This window comes from Eriocheir sinensis, chromosome 27 (genome assembly GCF_024679095.1).
Source record: "Eriocheir sinensis breed Jianghai 21 chromosome 27, ASM2467909v1, whole genome shotgun sequence".
In the NCBI taxonomy this organism is placed as follows: Eukaryota; Metazoa; Arthropoda; class Malacostraca; order Decapoda; family Varunidae; genus Eriocheir; species Eriocheir sinensis.
The window spans coordinates 2769249-2782360 of NC_066535.1; the positions used below are offsets into that span (position 1 = coordinate 2769249).

At 43.4% G+C, this 13112-nt stretch overlaps 1 protein-coding gene across 2 annotated transcripts in view; it reads left to right on the top strand.

The window, feature by feature from the left end:
* Positions 1-13112, top strand: part of LOC127003984 (cadherin-87A-like) — a 92791-nt gene that overhangs the window by 15097 nt on the left and 64582 nt on the right. The window lies entirely within an intron of this gene.

Genomic DNA, 13112 nt, shown 5'->3' on the forward strand with positions numbered 1-13112 from the left:
CTCACTCACTCACCTAATCCGTTTCTCCCTAGCTCTCTAACTCCCTTACTCACTCACTCACTCACTCACTCACTCACCTAATCCGTTTCTCCCTAGCTCTCTAACTCCCTTACTCACTCACTTACTCACTCACTCACTCACCTAATCCGTTTCTCCCTAGCTCTCTAACTCCCTTACTCACTCACTCACTCACTCACCTAATCCGTTTCTCTCTAGCTCTCTAACTCCCTTACTCACTCATTCACTCACTCACTCACTCACTTATTTAATCCGTTTCTCCCTAACTCTCTAACTCCCTTACTCACTCATTCACTCACTCACTCACTCACTTATTTAATCCGTTTCTCCCTAACTCTCTAACTTCTTTACTCACTCACTCACTCGCTCACTCATCTAATCCGTTTCTCCTTAGCTTTCTAACTCCCTTACTCACTCATTCACTCACTCACTCACTCACTTATTTAATCCGTTTCTCCCTAACTCTCTAACTCCTTTACTCACTCACTCACTCACTCATCCCCGCACTTACCCATCCACTCATCCACTCACTCACTTATCTAATCCGTTCCTCCTTAACTCACTCACTCGCACTCATTCACTCACTCGCTTCACTCACTCACTTATTCACTCATTCACTCAACAGCTCCCTTCTTCCCTAACTCATGCACTATCTCCCTCATTTCCTCACATGCACTCTGGATCTCCCTCAATGTATCTTCTTCCCTCACTCACACTCACATATTATCTCACTCAACAACTCGATCTCCCTCACACAGCTACTCACTCGCTCACACTCGCTCACTCATCCACGGGCTCCTTCCCTCCTCGCTCCCCCACGCATCCACTCGCTCGCCTCACCTCACCTCGCTGGCATCTGGGGATTTACAGTTAACTTATTTTTTTCGCCTCCACCCATTCCTAATCTCTCTCTCTCTCTCTCTCTCTCTCTCTCTCTCTCTCTCTTTTGGTAATGAAGATAACAGTGAGAAAGAAAACGAAAGGAGGATTAAAAGTTATGTAATTGCTGCATATCGAAGTGAAATGTTGTGTTTACCATCACCACCACCACCACCACCACCACCATCACCACCACCACCACCACCACCACCACCACCTCACCCACCGCTGCCTCTACTATCCACATCACCACCCTCCGTTACCACCCACTCCATCACCTTCATCATCGCTATCCTTATCACCTTCACCATCACCAGTACTACCTATCACCATCCTACATGCCTCCTTATCCTTCCCTCCCTCCCATCTCCTCTCCTCCTCTTTCCCTTTCCTTCCCCCTCTTCTCTCCAGCTGCCTTTTATTCCTGTTTCCTCCCATCTTCTTTTGTCTCTTCCTCTTTCATTTATTTCATTTCTCTTTCCCTACCTTTCTCTCTCCTCCATTCCGTTCTTCTTTGCCTCTCCTCTCCACTTCTTTCTCCTTCTCTCCCACTTTATATTTCTCCTCCATTCCGTTCTTCTTTGCCTCTCCTCTCCTCTTCTTTTTCCTTCTCTCCCACTTTATATTTCTCCTCTATCCTTTCATTATGCCCTTCCGCCTTCCCTCCTTCCTCTCTCCCCTCCTCTCCTCAGCATCTTTTTCACTACCATTCCATTCTCCTCTCCCCCCCCCCCCCAACACACACACACACACACACACACACACACACACACACACATTGTTTAAGGCGTAGCTATCTCTTTTCTCCTATACATGTAAAAGCAGAAAACTAAGGTTGCTAATGCGTGTAATAAAATATAATGGTGAGTGACCCGAGAGAGACTGCGGAGGAGGAGGATGTTATGGCTGTTACTTCATTTAGGAGCTTTTAAAAGTCATTCATTCGTTCTGCTCCTATTTCAGTCAGGCGTCCATTATCCCGTTTCATTTGGCCGCCGGTATTATCAGGATATCCGCGAGGTATTATCATTCATGTGGGCGCAATTGTATGACCACGGAAATGGCAGCTATACGTGGCCACAGGTTGTCTGGCTTTGCAGGACTGAATGGTATGTCATAGTTTAGCGGACTGAGTGACACTGATCCGCTGTAGTTGTCTCCTTTCACCGGTTGAGTGGCTGAGAGGAGCAAGAGATATATATAGTACTTGGACAGTTCAACAAGTAAAGAAAGAACTCAGCAGAACTGTAAATAATCGCGCAGTTGGATGTAAATTCCACCCCATGAGTGATATATTGTCAGAGGGAATAAGAATTTTTAAATATCATGCAATTCAGGTGACCGTGTGAGGATACAAAGCATAATTCTTTAGTGTTTTACCTAATGTTGAGTTGACCCGAGAGTAATGGCCTTCGTAATCAACCGATACTAAACTGTTAAAAGGCTATCCTCCATGTAGATATTGTTAAATGAAGAGCATGATTTTCCTGACCCTCCGCCCTCATGAAGTATATTATTATGAGGCTCATTTCAAAGTTTTTTCTCCCAAATTACTTACCAGTGCGTCTGAATGAATCATCGCTGGTGTGAATGATATTGAAGATGATGGACATGTATTGAAAACGGTAATGATGCTTGTAGCGGATAATAAAGTAGTGATGATGATACTGGTAGTGGTGATGAGGTGATGGTGGCCGTGGGGGTGGTGGTGGTGGAAATGGTGGCAACGCAAGTGGTTGTGGTAGCAGTAGTGGTGATGGTGGTGGTGGAGATGGTGGTGGGTGTGGTGATGGTGGTGGTAATGATTTTAAGCATGCATATTTCGGGAAGTTGTTAAGGCTTCCACGCGTAAATCCTATCCAGGTGTGTGTGGTTACCTGTTTCCTCTTCCCGCCGCCCCCTGCAAACCGGAACGCTAACGGAAGTAGTAGTAGTAGTAGTAGTAGTAGTAATAATACAGGTAATAGTGGGAGTGATGATGATAAGAATATAATAGTAATGTAATAGTAGTAGTAGTAGTAGTAGTAGTAGTAGTAGTAGTAGTAATTATAATAGTATTAATGTTAATAATAATAATAATAATAATAATAATAATAATAATAATAATAATAATAATAATAATAATAATAATAATAATAATGGGTGAGGGTGGAGGAAGGAAACGCGGGTGTGTTTGAGCAGAGTTTATTCCCGATTGGTTTCGCTTTCTCTTGAGGGAGGCGTGGCTGGAAATGGTGATAATAATAATAATAATAATTAGAATAATAACAATAATTATAGTTTTCATTCAGCACCAGGACTTTTCAGTTTGCATTCAAAATAATGAAAAGGCACATCCTACCCTTGAATAGATATTAAGCAAAGCAAACAAATGTTATAAAACTAAAGACAGTTTTACTATATCGACCTTCCCAATCTTTCAAAACATCTTGACAGCGTTTCCTAACAAATTTATGTAAAGGTTCATGATGTGTATACACACACACACACACACACACACACACACACACACACACACACACACACTCCATCCCTCCCTCCCTCACATACACACACACACACACACACACACACACACACACACACACCACAACAGCCTGTCAGCACAATACATCTGCGGCAAGCATCTCTAACTCCTACAAGCGTTCCTTCCCAATACATTGAATGTTGCAGTAAAATATTACGAAATACAATAATGAGAATTACATAATCAATGGTTTACTGTTTTCTTGAGCTAGAAATAAATTTACTTCGCAATAATATCAATTGGAGAGACACCGAAACCCGGGCCTGTCCTTTCCTTACTTTTAAATCCCCATAAAGTGCTTTAACTGTAGATACTTTGTAGGCTAAACATTGTTAAGTAGTTGTTATGAGCCTGTGTTTGAACACATTTATAGACATACACGAAACAAACACTTACGAATGTGACAAAGCCGTTTTACATTGAGACGTAACAGAAATATGCTGAGCCTGCATTGTCCATGCACCTGCATGGGGCAGCAGGGAACGTGCTGACACGACGCTATGTACCTCTAGTCAAGTAATCCGTGCAGTGTGAGTATTTATGATCTAAGGCGTGACTTACAGTACAGCAAGGGGAAGCTTAACCAGTTTGTATAGGTGCTGGAGACTACTGCCTCGTGTCAGATCGTCCATGGGCGCGCCAGTAAGCTTGGCAGTTGTTGTATTGGTAGACACTAGCACGCTGATACGATGTCGTAAGTCTGTCTGCAACAACCGTCTTCATCACTGTGCGTCAGCTCCAGTTCTGAATCAAGAACAAACCAAACAGAAAAGAGAACCATATGGAATTCAAGTAGAGATGCTTAAATGTCAGATAGGGACCACACACACGAACCTTGGAGAGCAGACCTTGAGAGCGAGAGGAAGACAGAGAGGAAAACAGGCACGTAGGTGGGCAGGTAAGCAGGTAGCCTTCTCCCTGCCTCCAGACAGGGGACTCGCGTGACGTTACATGCCTGGGTGGATATATTCATGTATACGTGACAGGCGAAGGGAGAGAAGGTGAAGGTGGAAGTGAAGGTGATAGTGGTCGGTGAGAGAGGCGATGTGAAAAGTAGAACTTGTGAAGGTGGAGATATAGGTAAACGCATTTTTTCTCATTTTCTCCCATTTAAACTGCCGGAATCTTTTTTTCATATTTTTTCAGAGAGAGAGAGAGAGAGAGAGAGAGAGAGAGAGAGAGAGAGAGAGAGGTGGGGTGAGGGGAAGGGTCGTAGGGCACGGATTGAATGCGAAGAAAAACTTGTCACAGAAATACGTACTGTGGGTGGATATGAAATGTTTGTGTGTGTGTGTGTGTGTGTGTGTGTGTGTGTGTGTGTGTGTGTGTGTGTGTGTGTGTGAGAGAGAGAGAGAGAGAGAGAGAGAGAGAGAGAGAGAGAGAGAGAGAGAGAGAGAGAGAGAGAGAGAGAGAGAGAGAGAGAGAGAGGCCTTGTTGAAAGATATCTCTAGGCCATTGAGAAGAAAGGACATCTGAGAGAGAGAGAGAGAGAGAGAGAGAGAGAGAGAGAGAGAGAGAGAGAGAGAGAGAGAGAGAGAGAGAGAGAGAGAGAGAGAGAGAGAGAGAGAGAGAGAGAGAGACAAAGCTATGAAAGAGAGGGAAAGGGGGCGTGATATATACTACGGTAATCGTGAGAGGTCATGAGAGAGAGAGAGAGAGAGAGAGAGAGAGAGAGAGAGAGAGAGAGAGAGAGAGAGAGAGAGATTGACCAGTTCGCCTTGAGTCTCCCGCTTTCCGTGTACCGTTTCCCGCCTACAACCTTCCTCTCGCCTGCCTCCATACTTCATCTCGCTCACACACACACACACACACACACACACACACACACACACACACAAAGCTCCCCAAAGTGTGCCTCAACTTCACAACTCGCTTAAGAATCACCGTAAATCCAGCGTTGAATCGAATATCCTATATAATTGTAATATTTAGTAATCTACGTCCCCTTAAACGAAAAACGCCAGGATCTCTATAACATGTGCGGTACTTTCTGCAGTATTGAATATGCAGCTTCCTTCAAGTGTTCCAAAGTCTGCTTCCACTCTCAAAAACCATAGTCCATAACCCTCCTCCCTATCTTAAAAGAAAGAAATAAAACTTGCATTAACCCTGTATAGAAAATAAGAATAGTCAACTCAACACCTTGTGGAAATGCTTGACAAACGACGAAACATTATGTGATCTAAAACTGACACCTTAACTGGTTCTTAAGAGAAACACGATTGTATCACATTATTATTATTATTATTATTATTATTATTATTATTATTATTATTATTATTATTATTATTATTATTATTATTATTATTATTATTATTACCATTATCTTTATTATCATTATTTTATTCATTATTGTTGCGGCTACTACTACTACTACTACTACTACTACTACTACTACTACTACTTCATAAGGGAAATATTCATAAGGTTTTGTTGGTAAGAGAACCGGGTAGGACACGAAGTAATGGGTTTAAGCTGGATAAATTCAGATTCAACAGGGACACAGGCAAAAATTGGTTTACCAACAGTGTTGTGGATGAGTGGAATAGGCTTAGCAGTCATGTGGTGAGTGCCAATACAATTGTCACATTCAAAAATAGATTAGATAAATTCATGGATAGCGATACTAGGTGGGGTTAGATACACGGGAGCTTAGGGTCAAAGGAGCTGCCTTGTATAGGCCTACCGGCCTCTTGCAGACTCCCACGTTCTTATGTTCTTATGTTCTTACTACTACTACTAGTTATACTACTACAGGTAGTAGTAGTAGTAGTAGTAGTAGTAATAGTAGTAATAGTAGTAATAGTAACAGTAGTAGTAGTAGTAGTAGTAGTAGTAGTAGTAGTAGTAATTGTAGTCTACTGCTACTACTACTACTACTACTACTACTACTGCTATTGCTACTACTACTACATAAATGATACCTCCACCCATGTTTATTTTCCCGACACATTATCATGGAGGGCTCCATAGCTTGGAGGTCATTAGCCCCAACTCTGTTCGCTAATGACTGTGGCATCCAACCATATCACTAATACTACCTAGCACTAAATCACCTATCATCTATTACGTCCAGATCCCCCTTTCCTTCCCTACTCAAGACACTCCCGACCCACCCTTATGTCACTCTCCACCACTGTGGCTTCATAGCTACTACCACTACCACTACTACTACTGTTGTTCCTGCCGTTGTTGCTGCTGCTGCACCGTTTGCTGAGTATTTAAGCCACATTATGCGATCATGACCATATTGTTTACTTTTCTACATCAACACGTAACCCTTCCAACTTACTTTTCCTCCTCCTCCTCCTCCTCTTCCTCCTCTGCCCCTCTCCCGCCGACGCCCGTAACAACACAGGGATCATGTTCAGCCTCCCCTGGCCCCCTTATCAGTAACTAACATGCATATGAGCCGTGTCAGTATCCATTCATCTCCGTCCTCTTGTTTGGAAGGCGCAGGGCGGGGTGAGGGTGTCTCTACCCAGCCGTGCCCTCACCTGTGCCGCCTCGCCCAGCCAGGTGTGTGTGTGTGTGTGTGTGCGAGAGAGAGCACACACCATACCTTCCTCTCCATTCCCATTTTCTTTTACACATTGCACCTTGGGTTCGCGTGCTATATACAATCCTTTATCTCTTCGTCGTTTTTAGTTTCCTTTTTCTTTCTCCTGTTGGTTTCATATGACTTTTTTTTATCGTTGGTTCCTTGTGGCCGATCGCAACACCAGACTCATCCCTGTCTTCATTATCCTTTGGCAGTTTGTGTTCCGTTCTAGGTCCGCATCCTGTGAATTTCTTTTCTGCTCTTTGTCATCTTTTAGTTCATCATTTCTTGCTTCCTTTCTTCCGTATGACCTGTTTACCTTCCTTTCCCTCCTGTTTCCTGCCCGAACGTTCGTACACACTAACAGGTGGTGCCAAGTCGACGCTCGAAACTCTTTTAAGGAATTCATGGCCGTTGATCAGCAAATCTTCCTACAGTTGACTCCAAGGATTTTTTATGAGTCTTTGAAATCCCTCAGGGTTCAGATGTTAAAATATATCTTGTAATAAAATAGTTATGCTTGAATTTAGATAGCAGAAGATGTTTCGCTTTATATTATTCTGTTCATGCGAAGTCGAGTGGTGTGCAAGGTTTGGGACGCGCCAGCTGGCCACTCGTCCAAGGAGGTAAGGAAGGAAAGTTAGAACCAGTTATTAACAGCCACTCCCGTCAGTTTCAATGGGTTCATAGTGCTATTTTCTAAGAAAGTCCTGTGAGTAACTTCACTGGATTCTGTATGATTTGTGTGTGTGTGTGTGTGTGTGTGTGTGTGTGTGTGTGGTGGAAATAGGAAATGTCAGGAATTGTTTTCTGGATGTAAAGGTTATGGACTCGATTCGTCACGTTTTCTGTAAGAGCTCATGTTTACTTCTATTCTCAGCTCGACGAAATGAGTTTTTTTTTTTTTTTTTTTTTTTTACTGAGGGGCACTAAAGGACTTTAATTATTTCATTATTATTATTATTATTATTATTATTATTATTATTATTATTATTATTATTATTATTATTATTATTATTATTATTATTGTTGTTACTACCTTTGTTGTAGTTGTTATCGTTACGGTCCTGTCATTATCATTATTGGTGGTGGTGAAGTAAGAGGCAGTGGTGAGGGTGGCGATGGTGGCGGGGAGTGGTGTGTGGTGGTGTGGCGTGGGGGAGGTGTGGTGGCGGCGTGTTCTGGGCTGACCACACGACGCAGGTAAAGACGCCAGGAAGGAGGGAGGGAGAGGGAAGAGGAGTGGGAGGGAGGGAGAGACGCCGACCGCCACCGCCCCGCTGACCCACTAGCAAACCGGCATTATATACCTCTTCTTCCTCTTCCTTCTCCTCCTCCTCCTCTTCCTCCTCCTCAATCCTTCCCCCTTTTCCTCCTCATTTTACCTTCAATACACACACACACACACACACACACACAGCACACTGCGCTGTCAGGCTTCACGGTCTGACAGGACGGCAGTTCGAGCCCGCTCAGGCCGGATTCTTTCCGTTGACTAGGAGTGGCTAGTCCCCCCTTGAGCAAGGGGGATGGGGTGTGTGGTGTGTGAGGTCCTGGCAGTACCCAGAGATCGACGATAATGAGCACTTGTTCATGTCGGGAGGGTACCTGCTGGCGATTACGAGTACACGTGATCAGGCCGTGGTGAATTACACACACACACACACACACACACACACGCACACACACATACACACATTCCAAGCTATTCGTAAATTTAAACTCACCAAGACAGCAAGACTTCCATAGATTTGCAGAGAGAGAGAGAGAGAGAGAGAGAGAGAGAGAGAGATGTAGGGGTAGACAGACAGACGAGGCCTCATTTGACCCACTGCTTGGGATTCTCTCTCTCTCTCTCTCTCTAAAACACACACACACACACACACACACACACACACACACACACACACGCCAGGGATGGAGTGAATACAAGAGTTGTGTATTCGTATACTGATACTTCAAATTCCAACGAATACGAATACGAATTCGAATACACTGAAATGGTTTTAATTCTAATACAAATACGAATACTTTTTGAAAGTATTCATGAATACATTTATGAGTATAGGACTATTCTAAAGTTATCCAACAGATAAATGCGCTCATGAACCTGTACTCTACACGACGATTACACGTCTGCCCAGGAGGCTTGAGTCGTAAGGAAAAACGGCGGTTATTTCTGATAACAAAATTTGAAGTATTCGTCAAATTATTTGCAGAATACGAATACTTTTCCCTGGTATTCGAATACGAATGAGAATACTTTGATTTCTATCAATAATTCTTCGAATACAAATACAAATACACCCAGATACGGTATTCGAATGTATTTGAATACGAATACCGGATACGAATACTCCATCCCTGACACACACGCCAGTGGTCTGCGGGGCAGCCCGCGCTCGCGGGTCCCACGGGCAACCGAAGTTCGGGGTGTGCAATGATAGGGTGGACGGACGCGGGCTCGTCTTTGAAACTAGGCACGGGTTCAGGGCTTGTTCGCATTTATTCGATGGTAAGGGCGGGGTGGGTCACCAAACGAGTCAAGGGGAGCTGCCGCTTTCATGAGATTATGGGGACGGGGCTGGAAATTCGTTCGGTTGATTTTTTTTTTCATTTATACATATGGTAATCGAGGGCTTGGGCTCACCCTGGGCTTAGGTCTTCTAGGTGAGGTGCAAGCCAAACTTGTTCACGTCACACCGAAGTTCCCCTAGTTAACCCAGGCTGAGTGCAGCCCCGGCGAGTCCGTAACAGGGTCCAGACGGAAAACCTCTAGAACTAGGACAAAACCCCTGAGGACAAAAATAGCTTGGACAAAAAAAATAACGTGTTAAATGGGGAAAAAAATCAGTTATATTTTCTGTTCAGACTTTAATGCCATTTAATACCGTTGAACTTAGAAGAAAAATATACTTGAATGAACATAAAAGATATAATATTTATATGTTGGTTCACTCCACCTGATCATTATTTTGTCTCCCTGAGTAATTCCAAAGTTTTCTGGCTCAGTCAGGTCACCAGTCAGGGATTACTGGAGAGGGCAAGTCAAATGATAAGAGTAAAGGATATGATGTTAGGTTTGCTTGGATTAAGACAAGACAAAAGGGGCGAAGCTCTACCCTTCTGGTGATTTTTTTTTTTTTTTTTTCCTGTAGCGCCGGTAGGCTGTCTTGAGGGGCCTCATCGACGACCCCGTCACATCAGTGGCGCAGGCTAATTTTATTTTTAGTGGCTGCCGTGATATCTGACGTGCTTGGTCCATGCTGCTTGGTCCTGGTGCTCCTCTTGACCGAAGTCGCTGAAGTTACGGGTGATTGAAGATCTGGGCAGCATGTGCGTAATCTTCCTCCACTTGGCGATGGTTTGAAAAAAATCACTGTGTTTTGGTGGGACGAACCTATAGTCCACGCTATGTCCTCGGCCTCACCACGCCCGCACACTGACCACTCGGCCACAGTCTCCCCAAACGGAATAGCTTAAATTTGTTAAGTAATAATTTCGATAAATACTTGATATACCTCGCAGTATCTTGAAGTTTTGTCCTGGGAAGATTTGTACTGTTAAGTGTTGTCCTAAGGGAATTGTCCTGCACTCGCCCGGGACCAATGCACGCAGTGTTTAGCGATGGATTAGAAGTGAAAGAATGGACACGGAAAGGAGCGATTACCAGGGTTAAACTTTAGGAAACAAAGGTATGGGACCAGCCCTGCTGTACGTCAAAACATGGTAAACAACACATGTTTAAGATTAAAAATATACAGATTTGGTGTCCAAGATACTTCACTGTTTATCTAGTTCCTGTAGTAATGATAGCTCAGTAATAATGACATATATATATCACCTGACCTGTGCTGGGTTATTAGATATGATTACTATTGGCAGGTGAGATTGGACCAGACCTGCTGAAGTGTGAATTGTAAGTCAATGAATGGATTGTTTCATGGAAATCAAATACCCTCCCGCTGTGGAGAGAGAGAGAGAGAGAGAGAGAGAGAGAGAGAGAGAGAGAGAGAGAGAGAGAGAGAGAGAGAGAGAGAGAGAGAGAGAGAGAGAGAGAGAGAGAGAGAGAGAGAGAGAGAGAGAGAGAGAGAGAGAGACTTCGACATATTTGTATTAAATTACACTATGTAAGATGTAAAAAAAAAAAAAGAAAGAAAGAAAGAAAGAAAAAAGGACTCAAGGCGGGTGCGAACATAGATACTGCGGGTGCGATCAACACGCTGAAAAATCTTGTGGGTGCGGGGCGTATTTGGGCATAGGCACTGCGGGGCGAGTGTTGGGCAAAGTTAGCCCCCCGTGCAGCCCTCTGCCGGGCGTAGGAGTCGAAGCATGTTGTTGCATCACGAGATGGAGGAGCTCCCCTACGTAGTATACACACCATCAATATCTGGATAGTGAAAAGAGCCCGTGACATTAGGATGAAGTGCGAACCATTTTGTGTTAAAGATGGCATATTTAATGTATACACAGCGAATAAATAGTGAAGTTAAGTCAAGTGTTTATGAAAATGGAATAGGGGAAAGTTAATTAACCCCTTGACTGCGGATTTCCTACAAGAAGACACCACCAAGCTGCAGAAATGGAGCAATAGTGGCTGCTACAATTCAATGAAGAAAAATGGAAAGTCGTGCACCTTGAGAGTGGAAATCCAGCATACCAATACCACATGGGAAACACTCCACTATCCACCACAGAGGCAGCGAAAGACCTGGGACTATATGTTACCAGGCTACCAGTGAAGGCGAAATCTGTGCTAATCGCAGCGGACGGGTTAAAACAAAGCCTATCATGAAGAGTTTAGAGGGGCATAAATGGGAGAGATTAGACGCCTGGAAAAATCACGGCTAAATATTTGTAAACCACTGAAGAACTTTTGAGTAATTACACTCCAAAATATGGCAAGTGCTAGGCCTATCCAAAATACAAGTTGCATCCAGTGCCTGTTCCCGAAAAAAAGGTTGGTCTCCAGTTTTTTTCCCCAGCAAAGGAGACAGCACAAGGGCACACAAAAAAAGGAAACAATAAAAAAAAGCCCGCTACGAACACGCCAACCTAAAGTAGCCTCCATTTTGCTCCTCCCTGTCTTCCGCCTCTTCCTCGTCCTTTCCCTCAACTCCCCCCCCCTCTCTCTCTCTCTCTCTCTCTCCCCCACCCCCCCGCACCAGGTTATTAGGTTTCTACTCCGTCGTTGCGAAACTGAAAAAATAAAGTTTGGTCACGCATGCCCGCCTGTTACGGACCTTTCAGGAGGAGGTGGAGGAGAGAGAGAGAGAGAGAGAGAGAGAGAGAGAGAGAGAGAGAGAGAGGGACAAACTTACGTAAAATGGACCACAGACATAATTAGTCATCCGCACGAGTCTGTCTTCTGGTGAGCCTGATTATGCAAGGGGAGAGAGAGAGAGAGAGAGAGAGAGAGAGAGAGAGAGAGAGAGAGAGAGAGAGAGAGAGAGAGAGAGAGAGAGAGAGAGAATTACATTTCTCAATATCTCTGGTTAAACACTACTTCTACTTTATATAATGATAATAGTAGTCTAACTTTGTCATTATTATTATTATTATCAATATTATTATTATTATTATTATTATTATTATTATTATTATTATTATTATTATTATTATTATTATTATTATTATTATTATTATTTTCATTACCATTATCATTATCATTATCAGCATTATCAGCATTATTAGCATTATTATTATTATTATTATTTTCATTATTATTATTATTGTTATTAATAATGATAATAATATAATGATCAGTGAGGTGTACCAACGCCCCATTAAGTTACACAATAGAGCTCACGATCGCCGTATATTTGTTTGAATTACCGCAGCAGGACGTGAGTGACAGCGAGAGGCAGTCCTGTCATTATGGCCGTCTCCCTCGAGCAGGCGGTGAAACTAATGATGCCGCCCGTGTGTGGCTGTCAGCGTGTCGGGCAACAAAGCGGCGTCCCTTGCTGGGAGTATTAGGGAGCTGATTATCATTTTGGTGTTGGTCAGTTAGTAATGATAAGTGATTCCACTGTTAGCTGTCGCTGCTCAAATGTCATTGCTCGTCTTGTGTCACTGGTTAATGTCTGCCTATGTCCTAAACTCAAAGGAATGAGGAAAGACGTAGTAACAGTAGTAATAGTGGTA